The 18,137-nt window shown below is 50.1% G+C and overlaps 1 protein-coding gene across 2 annotated transcripts in view; it reads left to right on the top strand.

Annotated features, from left to right (window-relative positions):
• Window positions 1-1,661: 1,661 nt before the first annotated feature.
• TET2 (tet methylcytosine dioxygenase 2) overlaps window positions 1,662-18,137 on the top strand; it is a 70,047-nt gene continuing 53,571 nt past the window's right edge. Inside the window, exon 1 of one of the 2 annotated variants that reach the window (XM_038177923.2) lies at window positions 1,662-1,802. The gene's annotated coding sequence lies outside the window, so the exon portion shown is untranslated. Of the gene's footprint in view, window positions 1,803-2,100; window positions 2,927-18,137 lie in introns of those variants that run through there. The other variant, XM_027456819.3, reaches the window with a different exon arrangement.

Below are 18,137 nucleotides of genomic sequence, written 5' to 3'. Positions count from 1 at the left end.
ATTAAAGCAAAACCAAAACCCAGGCAGCAACCCGTGATGCGGAAAGCAAATCACTTCTGCGACCACTCGAGCTTCCTAAAAAGCGCTCTGCCCTGCTCGCCCTGCGGCTGGGCCAGGGCTGCGGGGAACCGAGCGGCCTGTGGGGTGGGGTGGGGTGGGAGCACCCTGCGGCCCCAAAAGGCCCTCCTTGTCCCCAGAGTGCCCGCCCAGCTAGAGCCGCTCCAGTTAGGGTACCCAGGTGGTGTTTTGGGAGCCCGAGGGCATGGGTTTGGCAGCCCCTCAGTGTCTGGGGCAGCGGGAGGCCAAGCTGGGGTCTGACACCTGCTGAGGAGGCCAGGGAGATGCGGGGAGCTGGGTCTTGCGTCTTGCTCAGGGGGGTTGTCCTGAGGGGAAAATGCAGGAGTTTGTTTGTTTTGTTGTGTTTTTGTATGGTTTTTCAATAGCCAACGTGTTACCCAGTGACACTGCCCGCTTCTCAGGTGGTCTGGTGGTGAGGGGCTGCTGGACCTGGGGGGATGCACGGCCCCTGGGGGTGGCCTGCTGGGGGCGGGAGAAGGAAAAGGGGACGAAGAAAAAAAAAGGAATAAAAAAGAAGGAAAGAAAAAACAAGAAAAAAAAAATAAATAAAAACAAAAAAGCCCCCCCAAAATTAAAAAAAAAAAAGGAGAAAGAAAAAAAGAAGAAAAATGAAAAAAAAATAAAAAAATAAAAATTAAAAAAAGGTAAAAGAAAAAGGAAGAAAAAGAAAAAAAGGAAGAAAAAGAAAAAAAAGGAAGAAAAAGAAAAAAAGGAAGAAAAAGAAAAAAAGGAAGAAAAAGAAAAAAGGAAAAGGAAAAAAATAAAAGGAAAAAAGAGGAAAAATGGGAAAGGGAAATAAAAAACAGAAAAATCAAAAGAAAACAAAAAAGTCAAAAAAAAAAGCAAAAGAAGGAGAAAAAGAAAAATGGAAATAAAGTAAAAAAAGCAAAAAAAAAAAAAGGAGAAAAGTCAAATAAAAAGACAAAAGTGAAAAAGAAATTAAAAATAAAGAAAAATAGAGAAAAAAGGGGGGAAAAAAGAAAGAAATGCTAAATAAAAAGAAAAAAGGAAAGAAAAAAAAAGAAAAAGGGGAAATAAAAAGAAAAAAGGGAAAGAAAAAAAGAAAAAAAAGCCAAATAAAAAGAAAAAAGGAAGAAAACTAAAGAAAGACGGAAAAAAGGTGGGAGGGGGGAAATAAGAAAGGGGAAAAAAGCCAAATAAAAGGAGAGCAAAAGAAAAAAAAAAGAAGAAGAAAAATGGAAGAAAAAAAGGAAATAAAGCAAAAAAAAAAAAAAGGGCAAAGAAAAAAAGGCAGAAAAAAAAAAAAAGGCTGAAAAGCCCAAAAGAAGGCTGAAAAGCCCGAAAAAAAATGTTTAAAAGACCAAAAAAAATGTTTAAAAGCCCGAGAAAAGGGCAACCGTGGGCAGAGCCCCGCGGAAAGCCCCTGGGGCCGGAACCGGGGCGGGAAGGGGAAGAGGAAAAGGGAGGGGGGGTCCAGGCGCGTGCCCGCGCTCGCGCCCGCGCCCGCCCCCGCGGCCGCGTGACGGGGGCGCGCGGCCGTCGGAGAAGGAGGGGAAGGGGGGGGGGGGGAGCGGTGCGCGCGCGGGGCGGCGCGCGGGGCGGTCGCCGACGTCAGGGCGCCGCGTGCCGCTGGGTGCGGGGTCCCGGCGGGCGCGGAGCAGAAGGAAGCAAGATGGCGGCCCTGTAGGAGCGGGCAGCGCGGCGCGGCGCGGCGCGGGGCGGTGCGGGCTGCCCGGCGGCTGGGCGGAGGGACGGCGGCGCAGGTCAGGGCGGCTGCCGGCGGCCGTGCGGGGCCGGGAGGAGGAGGAGGAGGAGGGAGGGAGAGAGAGGGAGGGATCTGAAGGGGGAGAGGGGCGCGGGGAGGGACGGGGCGGCCGCGGGGGGTGGTCGCCGAGGAGCCCCCAACATGGCGGCCGCCGGAGGGAGGCGCCGGGGGGGCCCCGCGGCTTTGTCCGGGCGGGGGGCGCCGGCAGCCGGGGCCCGGCTTTGTGGCGCTGCCGGCCCCGGCCCACACAAAGGCGGGGTTGGGGGGGGGGGGGAAGCGAAACCCGCTCCTGGGGGGCGAGCCTCGCCGCCTGCCTTCCCCTTTTTCCTTTTTTTTTTAAATTATTTTTTTTCATTTTTTATTATTTTTCCCTTTTTTGTGTGTTTTTCCCTCTTATTTTGCTCCCCGCCTTGCTACGAGCCTGCTGTGCGCACAACGTGGCTGCGGGGGGGAAAAAACGGGCAGCTGGGGGGGGGGGTACCCCCACCCCCCAAAAAAAATAAATCGAAAAATCAACAACAACAACAAAAAACACCCAAAAATGTCCCTGTGGGGGCAGAGGGGACGGACCCCGAGCCGCTCCCCTGAGCTCGGCGAGCCCTCCTCACAAGGGCAGCTCCCCGTGATGATGCACGCAGAGCGCAGCCTTCCTCCCCCTCCTCCTCCTCCTCCTCCTCCTGCTCTTCATCCTCCTCCTGCCGCTGCCCAGGAGGCAGAGGGGTGCTCCCCGGCTGAGTGCAGCAGGGGGGGAGCTGTCCCAGCCCCTCTGCTCCTGTCTCTGTGCCTCCCCGGCACTTTCTCCGGGGGCTCGCTCAGCCCCCGGGGTCGTGTAGGAGGCTGGGTGGAAGGTGGCGAAACCGACACCGCGCTGGCCGTGGGTTATAAATCACCCCTCCTCTGATCGGCTGGGAGTCGGACGGATTTGCCCAAGTGATGTGCGATGAAGGCACCAGCCCCTTTTATCGGTAGCCGCAGCAAACCACCGCGTTTGTCTGAGCCCTTCGGGCTGCTGGCCCCGCAGCCGTCCTCACCTTCCCCCAAACTCCTCGCCCTCTCGGTGGGCTTCCCCTTTCTTTTCCTCGCCGCCTCCAAAACTGACTTCTCTCACCCCTGCGAGTAAAGGTAAGCCTGTGCTGTTTATGTACAGTTTTCTGCTTGCTTGTGAATCGTGGTTAAAGCTCTGTAACTGAGAACAGTCACAGAACAGTTCTCAATAGACTGTCACGCTACTTCGTTCAGCTTTCTCTCAAGCAGGCAGCACTCAGCAGTTGCTGCTGTCCTCCAGGGCTTCAGTTCCCTGGTGCTAAATATCGGATACTTTTTCCCCCAAAAAGACTCAGCTAAAGCTGGGAGTGAAACGTTGATACTGTATTGCTACATCTGTAGCAACTGTGACAGTTTTGTGTATTTCTTCTCCTGCTCCCCAAGTATTTCCTTTCCATTATACTGCTGTCTGTTGTGCCTTGAAAACGCCGGTGAATCTAGCAGGGCAAGAACTTTTTGGTCTGCCAGACTTGCTGCTGTTAATGCTTTGAAAGAACGTGCGTGTCTGGGATATCTTCCTGCAAAAAAACAGCAATTTGGAACCAATGTAAATAAATTGCTGTTGGGCAATATTTTGACTCTTACTCGGTGTCATGGAAAGTGTAGTGTGAACCCTGCCAGGGGAGTCAGAAGACATTTAAATCTAGCAGCCACGGTGCAGGGGAAGGGGAAAAAAAGGGAGGGCAGAGAAGTGAAAAGTCACGGTGTTCAGGTGGCGGGACTGAGCTGCTGCTCTCCAAATGAAGCACTCAGAAGTCACGTTTCAGTGGAAATAGTTGTCTCATTTGGGGGAGTGACACCGAGAAGCTTTGCAAACGCTTCCAGGGACCTCAGAAACCGGTTTTGTGTTGCCTGTTTCAGAATTAATTGTTAACAAATATTCAAAATAATCAGAGGTTGCGCTGGAGACGCTGAGGCTCCTGCATTTGCCAAGCTATCTCCGCTCGTAGTAAGGCTTTGAACGAGGACTTTAGCATTGTGCTGACTCCTGGCCTTTGGCCAGGGAGACTGGCATTGTTGTGATAGGGTGCGCACGGTCCCAGCCTTTGGCATGTCAACATTGTTTAAAGAACACGCCGCGTGTGCCTGCCGAGGAGCTGTGTTACGATGGACAGGCTTCCAAGGTCTCTCGTTGGCACTGGCGCTGCGGTGGGTGACGGGAACGGGAGGTTGTAAATGTTTTGGTTTCTGTGTGCGGGATCGGGAGGCTCCGGCTGCTGCCGGGGGTGAAGGGACCATCCTCTCACCCCAAGCACTTCAGGTGCTGGTGGGATGCAGTCCCACTCGCGGTTCCTTTATAAGTTTGTAACAGCCAAATGGTTCCATGGGGAAAAAATATGTTTTGGAGCAAACCTGGTGCTCAGATGTTGAGAAACGTGAGGTTTGGGTTGGAACGATGTTACCATCCCTGTTTGGGACTATCAGGAGTGTTTCACTTCTAGCTTGCCTCCGAGTTACGTGTGAATACATGGCAGCGGAGTGGCTTTCACAGCGCGTGCTGAAGCGGTGGCTTTAAATCACTCGCTGCGTTTCGTTCTGAGTGGTAGATATTTGGCTGCTGCAGGAGCAAGAGACGCGAGCTGTTTTTACGTTGTCCACTTTTCACGGCGGGATTTCGGATGAGCTGTCAAATTTGGCTTATCGTGGTGACCCTTCTACCGCTCCCGCCTGACTGCCACACAGTAGCTCTAAGCGTGGTAGCAGCATCTGTAAGCCAGCTCCACAACTGGAGCCTGAAAGTGGTGGAACAAAGTTGCCAAGTTTCAAGTAGAGTTGGTGGTTATCTTGGAAACGGCGCTGGAGAACACAACCACAAATGATTTTGCCAAATAATATACGGTATTTATTTAGTCCAGCTCCCTGATTGCTGCTGAGGCAGTCAGCCAGCCAGCAGCAGTAAGTGTTGTGACATCATTCTGAGATGCGATGTGCTGGTTCTGAAATGGAGTGGGATGTACTATGATTCATTACTTAAAAAAAAAAAAAAAAGCTGTAGTCTGAACGGAGATAAAGCATATGACTGCATCGTGGCTGAAAGCCAAAAAGGGAATTATATGAATCAATCACACTTGAAGCATTATTCTGATCCCATTCTCCATAAGGCAGTGAATACCTTCTTACTCATTTAATGATATTCTGCAGGAAATGTATCCTTTTAAACACTGAACAAGTAACTAGAAACAAGTTGCTGCAGTTCATGCCAGTACACTTTCAGATCGTCACTGGTTACGTCTCCAATTTGCATAGCTTGTCCCAATATCCTAGATAATAAAATGTCAGAAATGGAAAGTACCATGAGTAATCATCTTCTCAGTCACCCATTGAAAAGAAATCGCTTCTGCCTTCCCTCAGGGTAGGCAAGGCTCTTAAAAAACCCACCCCTTTCCCAGGGCGTTGCTCAGCGTGGGGAGGCAGAGGTGGTGGGGTTAAGGAGCGAAGCCGCGAGCCTCCCGCATCAGCTGGACTAATCCCAAGGACAGCTGACACGACTGGCACGAAAAGTTGTTGGGATTAAAATGCTGGGAATATGGCTCACGTTACACAGCAGGGGCTAGCAGGAGGAAGGTGGAGAAAAACAAGGTTTGAAGCGGAGGAACAACTAGCAGCTAGTTCCTTCCACATAGGATGGAAGGAAGGAGCAGAAACGCCCTGCCCCACAAGGGGAAGGCTCTGCTAGTTGTTCACCACAACAGGTTTTACATCGGGGGCAACTCAGGCAGAGTTGCTGTGCTTTGCGATGCACTTCAACAATTAAAAGACTTAAAGATTTAAACTGCTGTCTATCTTTTCAAGCAGGCGTGTTCACCTCTGTCAAACACCTTCCAAAAAGCTGAATCATCTTAGCAGCCTGAGCAGGATTCAGGTTCTCCTTCAAGAACAAAGTTTTCTGTGGAGCTGTGGGTTCCAAGCTGGAGAGCTGTGTAGCATACGTATGGCGAGAAACCCCAGTAAGATTATTCGATTATTCTGACGAATAAATAAAAGCTTGCAGTATCGAGGCTTCAGTTTGCCCTTATTCTTGGTGTGCTTCCTTTATTATTATTTTTTTTAACCTTGTCTTTTAAAAACAGCAACTACCGTGCAGCATTTCTATCGCAGTGTGCAGAGGAACAGACTTGTCCTATACCCAAGTTCAACAAGACAGGGAAGTTCAGCATGTTAATCTTACCCATGCAAAGCATGTCTTTTAAGACAGTTTCTCCATGTACCTTGCGTACAAAAGGTATGTTTCTTCAGAAACATGTTTGATTGCTGAAGCAACAAGTAGAAATTCCATGATGAGGCAAAGGCCAGTGCTTCCACAAGTCTGTGCGATGCTGTCCTGCTCCACCACTTACTGGAAAAGTGGGGGAAAACTTTCCAAGCTTTCCTATCAAGATCGCACTGTGAAAAAGCTTCCGTAGTCCTGGATGAGAACATGACTGTTAGATCCAAAAAGAGTTTCTACATGAGAAATGGGTTATTTTTTTATTAAAAGCATGTTGTATTTGGAAGAAGTGTTTGTGTTCCTCTTGCACGCGGTAGCAAAGCAGTGAGCAGCAGGTGAGTGGCTTGACAGCCAAGATAAGCAAGAGGCACCCCTTGGAAGTGTTTTCCACGTGTACAGGGCAGTGGCCTTGCCATTTTGTGATTAATTACTACGGTGCCATTTAAGCAACGTGAAATATCTTCATGTGTTCCCCGTTATTGCTTCTGACCTTGACCATATTCCACGCGGGTTCCCAGGGTACGAATATGGGTTTCACCAGTGTGTGTCTGGGGGAGGAGCAGCCTCCAGGTCGGAGCAGGACTTTTTGCAGACACGTAAAGAGAGTAATGGCTTCTGCATTCGCTTCTCCTCGAGAGCTACGCTATCCCCAAATCCACGTGTTGGTGACTGAAACAACTCCTCTGCTTCGTCTTCTTTCTAATAACACGCAAACAGGCTGAGCCTCATCTTCCAAATGTCCTGGCACGAGCTGCTTGAAGTCGAGTTGCGCTGGAAAAGGATCAGGCGGCAGCGTGCTCGCTCCGCAGCTCCTCGGGACGATGACTCTCCACGCGGCTGCGCGCACGTGGCCAAGTGTTTACAAACAGTGGCCCAGCATCCTCCGCAGCTGCCGCCACGCAGCCGGCGAGGAGCAGGAGGCCGGAGTCCCAGGAACGGCCCGGTCCTCGCGGGAGGGGGGAAGAAATGCGGCACGCAGAGGAGCTGAAGGAAGCAGGGCTGGCGTTGGGGTTTTGGCTCGGCTTGCTGCGTCTGTGTTCCATCCTAGGCCGCCCGTGCCTCTCGCAGGCGCCCCTGTTTTCCTCTCCACCATCTGTGTCGACACATTTGCTTGGAATGGGCTGACCCAGGCTGTGAGACACTGTTTAGGGAATTGCTGCAAAGGTTTCGAATGATTCCTTGCCCTTTCCAAAAACGTGTGAGGAATCCGATCCCCAAAGTTTTCAAGAGCAGCTCCTTGCAGTACGAGGGTCCCACCGTAAGTTGCTAATATATTTTTCCCTTCATTAGGCATGACTCAGTGCCTGTTGGAATACTAGAACAATTCCCTCTTTAACGAACAAGAAAGAAATCATGAAGGCTGCTAACTTTAAGTAAAATCAAATAGCTGCGAGTCTTTATTACCTAATGAGACATGTTGACACAACGAGGCGTTGCTGTTACGAAAGCTAACACCGCGCTGCGAGGCAAGCTGTAGATCTCCACCAGGCGTAAGAAGCCCGGGGGAGATTTCTCTGCTTGCTCTACCCCAAGAATAACGCCACCGACCCGCTGTTAAAAAGGCAGAGGGGAGGAGGGAGGTGTTGGCAATTACCAGGGTCATCCTGCCAGGATGGCTCCGGGAAGCTCAGCTGGGAAGGCGGCTCAGCTGGCCAGAAGCGCGGTTTCGGGCCACCCCCTGTAGCTGAAGCTGCCCAACAGGTCTCAAAGGAGACGCTTTGAGCCTGTGCCATGTGCTCCTGTTAGCAGAGGTGCTGCTTCTCGTCCAGAAACGCTCGTTTCCAGACCCGGGCACGATTTTCAGGCTCCCTTGGGACTGCATACGGAGGACATGGCTCGGGCTGCAAAACGAGTCCCAGGAACTGGTTTTTCCATGCAGGGAGGCAGCAGTTGGGCCAGGTGTCTCCTCCTGATCCTGGATGTGTCTGCGTGAGTCATGGCATTCGCTATCATGCGGCGGTGGCTGGAGGCCAGTGCACTTGCTGTACCTGTGACTTTTGCCAGGCGCTGTGTGTTCACGCCGGTTGCCTCCAGTTGACGTGGGCCGCGCTCCCAACCACTGCGTTCTGTTACTGTGCTCCAGCACTTCCCTTCTCACCTGGCCTCTCATTTGCTCGGCACAGCTGCTCGTGGCAGATCCAGAGCCCGCTGCTGTTTCGCAAAGCTCTTCACCTCCTTTCGTGTCCTGCTGACTTCGACCCGCGGTTCCCACTGCTCTTGCCGCAGCTGTTCTCGCAGGAGGCGACAAACAGGAATAAAAGCATACAGAAGGGAACACGCGAAAAAGGCATTTCTGAGTTCGCAGCGCTTGTTCCTCCTCTTGCCACTTTTGGTGCTGTTGCAGAGATCAAAGGGTAAACGTTAACCCTGGGCCTGATGCTGACACGAAAGTTTTGCCCTCGACTTCAGCCTCCTTTACTCAGTCGCCCCCCGTATCCGTTCCTTCGCACGAGAGCCGAGGGCTGTCCGTCCGTGCAGCACTCGCCCCCACCTTCACACTCCCGATCCTTTTTTTTTTTCATCTTTGTTTAATCTGTTTGTTCTCTCGGTGCTACTTCTCCCGTGTTTGAAGTCACATACTTTGAAGTTATACAATTCTTCTGCTTGCCAAAGGACACACAACTCCTTCAGCCCTTATGTAAGCAAAAAGGAGAAAAGAATGATTGCATGCTTCCTCCTGTGCGAAAGTAGCGTTGCTGTGCTGTTCGCAGTAAAATGAGGAAAAGGACTTGTTGCAGTGAGGCAGGAGTCGCTTCCCTTCCCCCCAGGTTACTGAAGTTCACAGAAGGGAGAGATTTCCTTGAAGCTTACCGTGTGTGTATAGCTCGGGAAGAAGAATGCAGTTTATCCCTGAAAGAGAGCGTATGAAAGCTGGAAGATGCATTGGCCTTGCCTTTCTCTGGGATTTGGAAAACTGGGGAGGGGGGAGTGCATGCATGTACTAAAGACCTTCACATTTTTTATTCTTTGATTTTTAAAAGGCAACCTTTTTGTTCCCACTCTGCTCCTTTGCTAGCTTGCCTGTCTCTCTTTCAACTGGATCTGCCCCCAAAGGGCTGGAGTATTACTAAAATGGCAACAGTAAAATTCAAAAGCATGAAAGCTGAGCAACCGAAGAGGGCTGGATTTAACCCTTATTTATCTCATACAGCCAGCAGACATTGGGGGGAGAGAAAATCCATGCTAAGGAGACCCACGCCACACAGTCAGTCAGTAAGTGTACACGGCACAGACCCAGCAACAGCTGAAAGCAGTGAGCAAATGGGGAAATGCACGCCTGGTATTTATAAAAATGAAGAACGCACAAGACAGAGAGGCGCAGCCTTTCAGTTCTCTGTTGCTTCTGTGGCGCTCTCCATACTTTCCCCAGCGCATTTGGTCTTTTTTAGGAAGTTTGGCCCTGAGCTTTGCTGCTCCCGTGCAATCCTTGATGCAGAGAGGCAGCTTTGGAAGGTGTGAGAAAGTAGTGGGGAGGATAAGAGTTAGGCTGAGGGATTTTTCTCTGCGCTCCTACATGTAGTGCCTGACAAGTGGAAGAGATCAGGTAGGGGAAAATACATATTTTTATGTGTCTTCCCACCGTGCCTGTGTTGTGCAGCTGACAATACATTCGGTACCCCTCTCGCTGGTGCTGTCAGCAGGCGTGTGAGCCTGCAAACTGATGGCAGCCCCTGTGTTTCCACAAAGCCCTAATTGATTGCTCCTCCGCGGGACAGGAGCAGTTGGCCTGTGGGAAGACACCGGAGAGAGGCACCTCCTCAGGCCCACATGCTTTGTAGCAACTGGAAGGAAATAAAATAGTTTGGGGAGCATTTTTCTCTCTGCTGGGGGAAGAGGAAGGAAATAGAAGAGGGGAGTTTAGAGGCTACAAAATGATTTTTACTTTAAAAAAAAGTTTTTGAAGCAGCTGCAAGTTAGCACATTTCCTAGAAAATACAAAGCCTCGCTGATGCATTGGAAAGAGGTTTTGCCTCTGGAAGGGTGAGTCTGTAACTACCTCCTGCACAGCTGCTTTCTCTTGAAGCAACTGCTACTAGCTGGCTGGAGATGCTTTGTGGGACAAGCCGTAGCATGAGCCTGGCTTGGGATGGCAACTCTGGTGCTTCTAAATATAAGGAGTGGATCGAGTGAAATTAATTATTGCGCGTTAGGAGGCACCTCGTATCCCAGCCATGAAACAGAATCCCACTGTGCTTGGGGCTGTACAAACACGAGCCATTTCTGTTCCATTTTGCTATTTAACGCGGCAAAGGAGACAGTTAAAGGAAAAAAAAAGAAGCCTGGCAGCGCACAAGGGCCAGAGTGTTAGTGCCTCTTGCTTATAACGCAAAGCAGAGGCAGACAGCTGCCTTCCAAAAAACTAAATATTTGCAGTAAATAAAGCAAAGCTGCTCCTGCTACCTGCTCTGTGTGAGTTCGGAGGAGTTCCCAACCAGCACTGCTGCAGCCTTTTCCCTAGGGTGCTCCTATTAATGAGCAGGCAAAACACGCGGGGAGTGAGAGAAAGGGTAGAAAATTAATAAGCAACAACCGAGAGCCAAAGCGCACACAGATCACAAAATGTGGTGCAAACTTTGCTGGAGCCATTCATTTCAGTACCTTAAAAAAAAAATGCAAACAAAACTAAACTAAAAGACATACAGGAAAGCTGTGGTGTAGCTGGGAACTGAAGCCATATCTCTTATGCCCCAGTGCGTTACCCATGATACCCTCCTTCCTGCTCATTCAGAAGTTTACAGATAGTTTTCTCTGCTTACTAAGATAACAGAAGTATCAATTTTAAGAAACAGAAACTAGAATCAGAAAGGAGTAGCTTTTCACTTTTTTCAGAAGCTGTTTTTCAGTAACATTTTCTGTTAATTGACAGCACATCGGGGTTTTTTGCTTTAGCTTACTTTTTTTTTTGTTTTTTTGTTTTTTTTTGTCTCCTTCCCCTTCTGGAGGAGTCTCAGGACCTTTAAAGCAGCAGTGCCCACCCAAAACAAGCCAGCAAATTAAACTGTGCTCAAATTCTGTTGTTTGTCTCCTCAGGGAAGAGGACTGCTTTTGTGTACTGCTTGGACTACGGCACTGCTGAAACCCTCAGCTCTCAGTGAGAAAAGGTGCAGGGAAGGAAGGGCATTATCTCGATCTTACTGGTGCTGCAGATGTCTCCACGCACCTCCAAACAAACACGCAGAATCTCACAACGAGCTAATTATAATTAAAAGCAGTGCGTTATGTCGGTTAATTGCAGTGAGCAGGGCAGAGTTGTGCAATGCCATCCCAGTAAGGAGGTACTCCAATAATTCCCATTAACCTTTAATACCCTTGATCCTCCTATTCATTCAGGCAAGATTTCCCACAGTCTGCAAACTGTTCTGCAGGCCAGCCCAAACCTACCACACGCCTCCCGTTTTGATCTGTTTTATCAATTAAAGGTTCGTCAGGGTTCACGAACCCTCGCGCTGATGTCATACTTGGTAGCGGAGCTCGAAGAAAAAGGAAAAAAACCTTTAATTTGCTGCCAAAACTTCTCCCTGCTGGAGCCGGGATGTACAGACCTGTGCAGGTGACACAAAGCAGGCAGCGTTCGGAGCTTCCTGTGTAACAGTCTCCTAGACCTCAATCAGAGGTGGTGAATTTTGGTGTCTTTGGGATTTGCCGGGGATTCCTAGGCCACAGGTGGCTGTAGCTCGAGCCGCCTGCTTTGGTGCTTAAAGCATTTACCCGAGAGCCCACCCCAAGTAACTCCAGCGGGTTCAGAGACTCGTGATACAATCCATGATGAAGTGCATTCGGAAACAAAATCCGATGGGTAATTTAGCTCGGGCAGCATTCCCTTGGAGGCAGTTGACCGTGAAGGACAGATGGATCTTTCCCTGCCACGTTTATAGACCCAATAGCAAACCCCAACGAGAGCAGGCGTGGGGGCTTCCCTCCTGGCTCCCCCCGCTTTGCTTTCCACCGCTCCCCTGGCAGTCTGGAGGTTCGGCGGCCGGGTCCCCACGTGGCTGACGCGCACGTGGCCGCGGTGTTTACAAACACTGGCCCGGGCTTCCCCGGGGCGCTGCGTGCCGGGCCAGAGGGTGCCACGCTGCAGGACCTCGCCGCGGCGTGCGCCAGCCCGGTTGTCACCCACGGCTGTGGCTGCTGGCGGCGATCGCAGCGAAAGGCTGAGCTGCCGGAGCCCGCGAGCACGCTGGGGTTTGCTCGTTTGGCTTTTAAGCGATATTCAGCCCGGGGTTTAGAGCGAGGTCGTCCACGGTGAGTCAAAAATAGAAACTTTATTGCTCGATAGAGTAGCAGCGCTGGAGAGCGCTAGCTAGACAGACACGCAACAGCGAGGAGGGGACTCCTCTGCTTTCCAGAGACGCTGCTAGGGAACTGGGTAACGCTTGCAGTCGGGCAGGGTTTCACAAAGCCTGTGCAAGTGCATGGGCGCCTCTTCTATTTCCCACTGACAAAGCAGGGACCCCTTTTTCTCCAGATTTAAGAGACGAGTCTCAGCGAAACGCAAGACGCTCGGAGCAGCCACGGTTGCGTTATCACCGGGAGAGGAGCGCCTCGGTTCTGCGTTGTTTTGGCAGGCCATTGGCATACAGCAAGCAAGAGGTTTGGACAGCTGTGCATTGCCGTATGGAATGGCCTCCCAGAGCTGGGGCACGAAAAGACAAAGCGTGCTTATTTCCAGGCACTCAGCTAAAATTGTATTGACTTACTTTTCGCTGCTCTCCTCACGAGTTCGGAGTTCAAGGACTCCTCTATCTACCGTACCTTGAGTTCAGATAACAAGATACAACTACCCCAAGAGAAACAAACAGAGAAGCCCGTGCTCTTCAAAGACAGGCACTTTTCTGTACATGTCTCCCTGTTGTGTTTCGGGGTGTGCACTGTTTATTCTTCTCCTTTTGTTTTACCCTCCCTCCCGCTCGCCCTCCGCAGCGCGCCGTGCACACCCTCTCGCAGCCGCCTCTGGCTCGCGGGGCCTGAGAAGTGCAAACTCAGCAGGGCCTGGTAACACTTTAACTCTTTGTCCTATTCTCAGCTCTCCCAGCAAAGGTCAAAGCAAACCAGACTTACAGCTGCGCTTGAAACAGAATGGCAGGAGAGGGAGGGAGGGAGAGAGGGAGAGAGGGAGAGCAGGCGAGCGCAGGCTGTTCCCCCTCCTGCATACTTTGTCTCCAAGCACGTGAAGCGCGTGGCCAGGGTGAGATGAAACTCTCCCTAAGCCTTCGGGTGGCTGTATCTGCTGGCTCCTCTGTAAGAGGAAACGAGAAGCTTGTGACTTTTGTTTGTACTGGCCATCTCGAGCTTCACGCAACTTCTGCCGATAAACAGGAATAACTTAGGAGCTACTTCCTCAAATGCCTGCAACATGGTCTTAATTTCATCAGTGCAAAGCCAGCAAAAAGCTATTACAGACACGATGTCTCGCTTATCTGCCTTTGAAGTCATTCTGGAAAGGCTGGCAACACGCCCTTATACAATTCTTTCTCCTAACAGCCACGGTTTGGCATTGTGTTGAGGGACCACGCTGGCTCCGGTTTCGCTGACCGCGGGCAGAAGTGCGTTTTGTTTCCCTCGCGAACCTTTCGGAGCGCTGCCATTTGCTTAGGGCGGCGAGAAGGAACCTGCCTCGACACCAGGACGCGCCCACGTGTGCCACGCGCAGGAAAAAGCTTTCCCATTTCTCCCTTCGGGCAACGCTGCCGGCGCGCTTCACGCGGCTACCAGGGGAATGCGATGCACCGGCCGCAGAGCTGGCGCTGGCCGGCGGAGCGACATTGATCCCAGCGCCAAGGTTTTACCTCCCCGCCTGGCGCTGGGTTTGATGCCTCGCCACGTGCTCGCGCGCACATGGCCGCAGTGTTTACAAACATGACCCCAGAACTCATAGTAGGGACGTACGGGCGGGTGATGAAAGAGCCAGCAAATGCCGCATCCCCTGCGCGAGGCTGACCCAGATCGCTGGCGGCGCGGCGGGCGAGCAGAGCGCAGGCTCCGAGCGCACAGCGAGGCGCTGGGGAAGGTGATTTTGCTTCCAAACTCGTTTGAAATATCATTGCCACCACGAGAGAATTTTCCAGCGTAAGCTAAAAATAGCTCCTATTAGCTAGCAGGAGCGGGCGAGTGATTCAGCAGCTGGGGGATAAAGGTGACTGTGTTCTCCGGCACCGCAGGTTTGTTTCTCTGCTGAACTGACTCAAAGTACATAACATTTTCAAAGTGGTAAGGAAGTGCAAAGCTGGCTTACTTTGGCCAAAATAAAAGAACAGTGCGTGATTGTGTGCTTCCTGAGCGGCAGTTCCCTTTTTATTCCTTCATTAACACTTGCACTCAGGCGCTAATGAACGCCTCGCTGCTGGACAGTGACCATCGGGTTAGGAGAAAGATGGCTTAGCAGTTTCAAGTGACACACCTTTCTCTGCAGAATATGAATACCACTCTACTTTTTGGCATGGGCCTCAAGAAAAAAAATGTCCCTCTAGCAAACCAGGCCTTACACTCAGTGTCAGATCTCCACACTTCTTCTCCATATGTATTTTTTTAATTGCTTGTGGACGCACTAGATGCTTATTAGAAAACTCGATTTGTCTCTTCCTTATGCTTGAAGTTCTTCAAGGAAGCTTGTATTGTACTTGAAATTACCCTAAAACAGTTTCCTTCCTAGAAGTTAGCAGTTTATTGTAAAATGGAAGTACGTGGTCTGACGATGGGTTGTTGACAGCCTCTAGGCTTCTTGAAGTTTTCTCAGAAAAGCATGTATGTGGAGGAAGACAGGCTACACAACCGTGACTGGCTGCCAAAGATAAACACAGCCTTCTTGAAAAAGCTGCTAAACTAGCAAAAAATAACCCGTGCTCGTTAATAAATCACTTCCAATTTTTACGTTTGAAATCAAACAATTTACTTACTCCCAGCTTTGCAGAAGCCTGCTAAGTGGCGAAGGGTTGGTTTTGTTTTTTTCCTCCCAGACAGCAAGGCTGACCTTTCCGAGGGAGACGAGATAGCAGAAAGATCATACTTCTATTTTATACCAGTTACTATGATACATCGCCGTGTTTGTAAATATCCCAATGGCAAAGCCCTTAGGAAAGACACGCTACGAGCTTCTCCCTGCCTCTTTCCCAACGTGCTTCTGTCCCATTCCTGAAGGCAACTCCTGCAAGCACAGAGCTAGTCCAGAGGCTTCACCTTTTCCATCCGTATCCATGGCAGCTCTGCATTAAGTCACCAAAGCTGCTGTAGGTATCTTTTATTATTTAAACTACATGAGGCAGGGAGGCCAGAGCTGGTCACCAGCTGCCTTCATGTGGCCAGATAGCTCCAGCCAGAGAAGGTGAAGAGCTCTGCAGCTCAGCCCCACGCTGGTTTTGTCCCAATTCCTAGCTCAGTTTTAATGTTGCTTTTAGCATGTGAGCAAATGTGCTTCCGTCAGTTATTGATGTCTCTTCGCTGCTCATTATGGTGTTCATTACAGTGTGTAATAGACCTAGGAATAAGAATGGAAGGACAGAAAATGGGTCACTGCTACGGTCTTATTTCGAGTGTTCTTTGTGGGCTTTCTTCTGCCTGCGGAAAGCAAATCCACCTTACAGTGAATCTGTACAGGTACGGGGAGCCTCAGAGAAAGGAGAACCAGCAGTCTTCATCTCATCTTCTCTGAGTTTGTGTGGCTTTTTGGCTGGGTGCATCACAGTACAGCTTCTGGAGTCATCCTCCAGTAGTCCCGAAGCACTTTTGGAAAATGTTCTGAATCAGAAAGTATGGAGGCTTACCAGGCCTAGTTTATTAGTATTTATGATGTCTGCGGGCTTTACCAGAACATTTAGCTTAACCAGGGGAAGATCTCTACAGATACCCAAATGATGCGTCTAGCACATCTTTGACTCAGAATCTTCTCATTATGGCCATTAATGACGCCTTCTTACATTATAAGAGCAGACTCTTTCAGGGAACAAAATGTAATGAAAGAAATGCTGCTTATGATAAGGATTATTTAACTCCAGGCTTTTAAGTTGGAGACAGGATGGAAGAAAATACTGTAAAATTTACCATTGCATGCTACGGGGTGAATAACCACCATTGTGTCAGTTTAGATGAGTATCTCAAAATAAATACAGACTCTGTCATGGGTTTGTCCTCTAGGTAAAAAAGTAATGGAAATCTTGTTCAACGAGTTCAGCAAAAGGCACACCTAAAGTTTAATTATGTCTCCAGATGCATAAGTGCAATTCTTACTGAAGGGTTTTGCCCAGCTACTGGGGAACAGACTCGGGACTCTTAATTTTTCATATACATGGCACACAAACAGATCAATAATGGGGTCAGCACAAAGCTGGGGAAACAAATTCCTCAGCACAACCAACAGCTGTCCCCAGCCACAGCTTTCTCTGCCGTAGGTGCGCATGAGAGAGAGATTCGTGACCGATTTGTGCTTTTCTGCCAAGCTCCTCTTCCCCGCCACAGCCCATCTACCCAAACACAGGGGCAGATGGAGGAGAGATGAAAGAGCACCCGTGGTATTTATATATCACGGTTTTTCCCCTGATGTCTCCTTGTGGGGTGGGAGCTGGGAGTCTTGGAGAGGGTCTGAGCTGCCCTATCAAAATCTGCAGCGCTGAATGAGTCAGAGGGAGGGCTCCCTGGCCCAGGAGGTAGGCAGGCAGGGACCACGTTGTTCCTCTGTCTCCTTCCCTCATTGCTATCTCAGCAGAGCGTGGTTCTGTAACTCTTACTCATTTTGTGCCCGGGGAAGGGAAGCACACAGAGCACCCGCTGGACGGCACTGAGTTACCTTAACACCTGCCTGCAGCGTTGGAAGGCAAGGTAGGAACACCAACAGACCTGAACGGTATCTGCTCAGCACAAAAGGCTTCCCGTCACCCCTCTTAAATACAAAGCAGCCCGGTTAATTCAAAAGAACTACGACATGTGGCAAAAAGAACAAAAGCAATGAGAGGAGCAAGAAGTGTTTCAGCTTTTTACGCTACCAGGGAATGTATTAGGCAAAATAGCACAGAGAGGTTCTTAGGAAAGAGAAAACCCTGCATTATAGAGTAGGCTAAAAAAAATTAAAAAAAAAGTTGGCTGAGCCATCCCACCAGTGGCTCTTCTTTGTGTTCATGGGATTAAACCAGTGAGGTGCTGATGGTTCTTACCACATCGTTCAGTGCTACAAGAAACGCTACTGTGCTTTACCCTTTGGCCATGGCCAACCTCCAAAGCTTCAAAATATGATGAAACCCCCGTTTCCAGAGGCCAAATTATACATCAGTGAAAGAAAACAGTCTTTGTTATGTAACAGGCGAGCAGAAGAAACCCTGATTTATGAATTCAATATAAACACACAAGAAGCAGCAAAACCAGGTCTTTTACTCACACCCCACTGCCACGGCAGCTTCACTTTTTGCTCGCCTTTCCTTGTGGTAGGAGTCTCAAGCACGGCAAACATCGCAAAACTCCATGTAAAAAGGAAGCAGTGCTCCTGCATGGAATTTGGTGTGGGAAACAGGGGCTTGTTTAACTCCGGGGGGAGCAGTGGGCAGCATCTTCTCTCTGGGAAGCCCTTGAGGCCCGTGACCGTGCAGGTTTGGCTGCGTGTTTGTCCAGGAAAATTCTCACCGGGATACACCAAAGGGAGTTTCCTGGTACCAGTGCACAGCAGTGAGAAACAGGTTGTTTCCCCAAGGTGCATGAACTAGCCATGGAGGAGGCCATTTCACCCCCCCTCTTTCCCCTTCTTTTCAAACGGGCCTAAAACTGCCTTTTTTCTCCACAGTTTTGACACCAGCTGTTCAGCTGGATGTCCGCTGCAGCTCCCTGAACAGCAACTTAGGCAGCTGTTCCTCATTCAGTGTCTGTGCTTGCGGTTGTTCCTGCCTTTTGAGACGTTGCCCTTGAGTTACCAACACAAGAAAGAGCAGAACTTCAGAAAAAAGGTCACTGTGTGAGAACAGAGAAGTCAGTGTCACGCAGCAGGAGGAAATGTGTACGGGGTGAATTGTAAAACGAGTAATTAGGCGCTTGTGTGAGGGTCTGGGGATCCACTCGTGCGAATTTCTTGGGCAAGGACCACGTCTGTGTTAGCTGGGTGCA

This window comes from Anas platyrhynchos, chromosome 4, assembly GCF_047663525.1.
Source record: "Anas platyrhynchos isolate ZD024472 breed Pekin duck chromosome 4, IASCAAS_PekinDuck_T2T, whole genome shotgun sequence".
Taxonomy (NCBI): domain Eukaryota; kingdom Metazoa; phylum Chordata; class Aves; order Anseriformes; family Anatidae; genus Anas; species Anas platyrhynchos.
Note: the sequence above shows the minus strand (reverse complement) of the source record. Positions and strands in the feature narration are given on the sequence as shown.